The 2,151-nt window shown below is 54.3% G+C and overlaps 1 protein-coding gene across 1 annotated transcript in view; it reads right to left on the reverse strand.

Annotated features, from left to right (window-relative positions):
* LOC111734107 (anoctamin-1-like) overlaps positions 1-2,151 on the reverse strand; it is a gene marked incomplete at its 3' end in the record, with an annotated part of 25,922 nt that overhangs the window by 751 nt on the left and 23,020 nt on the right. The window lies entirely within an intron of this gene.

Raw genomic sequence — 2,151 nt, forward strand, 5'->3', positions numbered from 1 at the left:
GGAAAGAAGCCTCTGGCATCGTGATGGAATCCTCGCCCTTCCTCATTTTATTCGGATTTGATCTAAAATGGCCTGATACCGTAAGGCTCTTGTGCTTAGGTTTCCCACTTGTCCCTGTCACACACTAAACCATCTTTATAAAGGACGGAATCCACGAGGGTTTGGAGCAGAGAAATACGAGTGACGAGACTGAGAACAATCTCACGGGTACAGAGAACTCAGCATCCGTCTGCTGCGATGGGCCGTCTGACTAACATGCTTAGCGAAGTAAATGAGCTCGACACACACCCCACTGCCCCCCGGGCACTGGGCAGGGCCGCGAACGCGTGTGACAGATTGGAAGCCTTGTGTGACCACGTACAGGTGTCCTAGGGAAGAAGCCGCGTTAGGATGGCTGGTTTTAAGAAAGAATCCCACGCATGTGGATCATCGGTGTTTTACAAACCTTAACTCAAAGCCTAAGGCCACAGCTAGCTGGACGGGGGCTGGGACCCACCCGAGACCTCCTGTGCCTCGGCCACCTGTCTCTGCTGGATCGGACGAGAAATGGGCAGGAGGCGGGCGCGGGGACGCCTGGGAGGACTCACCAGGGTCACCTGGACTCTTCTGTACACTGCAGCTTGTCTTGTGTCTTTAATCCTTAACACTGAACTTAACATTTTTTGGGGGGTCCCCTACACTCAGATTCTGCTACAGCCCTGCAAAAACATGCACCGTCTTCTATCATCACCCCAAACACTCTACGCCAGGAACTGAATGTCTGTGTCTCCAAAGCTCATGTTGAAGCCTTAACCCCCAATGTGACTGTTTGGAGGTGAGGCCATAAGCGTGGGGTTTGGTCTGACAGGACGGGTGTCCTCATAAGAAGAGACGCGAGAGCTTTCTCTCTCCATGAACACTCACGGAGGAAAGTCATGTGAGGACGCAGCAAGAAGGTGGCCGTCTGCAGGCCAGAAAGGGAGCCTTCACCAGGAGCCAACCCTGCCAACACCTTGACCTTGACTCCCAGCCTCAAGAAGCAGGAGAACTCAACGTCTTGTTTAAGCCGCCCCTTCTACCGCATTCCATTCCAGCAGCCCGAGCTAATACATTCTCTCCCACCAACTCTTTGCATTTCTATGCACAAAGATATCTTCAAGTAAGTCTCAGGAAATTAAAAATGTGTACGAGGCTCTCTGGGTGGGGTCTAGCTTCTACAGACTGGGGAGTCAGGGGTCCTTAGAAACGGCCCTCTGGTGAACCCCACTTCCTCAGGCTCCTTCTGCAGCTCTGAGAAATTATGCTCAGGAGACGACGAGCACTGGGTTTCATCAAAGGTCAACAACGCACACGCCTCTAAGAAGCAGAGAGAGAAGTCCCTTAGAGAAGCAAAATGCATTCTTAATAAATTCAAAGTCCCCCTTGCTGTCAGAGCCCCGGGTTTTGCCTGTCCTGGTCTTTAGCTGTCTTTAGATTCTTCTGTAAGTGGCACCAACAGCTTGTATGCAGCAGGATTCTGACAAATGGCAAGGCTTGCTGCTGGCGGACGAGCCTTTGCAGCTTCCGGTAAAAAACTGGACGCACAGGGCCTCCCCTGCTGTCTCGGAGGGGAGAGGGTCCAGGATGAGAGCTATGCTCCTGTGCCGGGACGCTGGCTCTGCTCAGTCTAGAGTGGGCATCCTGGGCAGACCCCCCCTCTCTGAGCCCCTCGCAGGTGGTCCTGGGCAGACCTTGACCCCTGAGTCCTGAGAGGGTGACCTGGGTCAGGCCCACCCCTCTGAGCCCCATCGCCTCCTTTATCCTGAAGGGTGCTGCCCTCCCCGCCAGTCACAGGGTGAACTCAATGGGCTCGTGCACGTCACAGAGCTGTGTGAAAGGCACAGTGCTGGCGGCTCCTTGTCTCACTCTGCCTGCTCATGCAGAACATGATGAAAAGCCCACAGTTTTATTCTGTAAATGGAAGTCTAAGCCAGCAAACGTCGACGACACTGCACCTCTGGAAAAGCTAAGTGGCCACCACTGCCCCGGGTGGCTTCCTGCCCTCAGCTGGAATCAAGTCACTGATTTCTGCTGTTGCCCGGTGGGGAGGGACATCGGAGGGAGGGAGGGCCGGAGGGGGCGAAGAAACGTTGGAGGAGAAGCCACAAAAGAGCCTGTCAAAGACGTGGCCAC

The sequence above is a fragment of the Pteropus vampyrus genome, unplaced genomic scaffold, assembly GCF_000151845.1.
Source record: "Pteropus vampyrus isolate Shadow unplaced genomic scaffold, Pvam_2.0 Scaffold788, whole genome shotgun sequence".
Taxonomy (NCBI): Eukaryota; Metazoa; Chordata; class Mammalia; order Chiroptera; family Pteropodidae; genus Pteropus; species Pteropus vampyrus.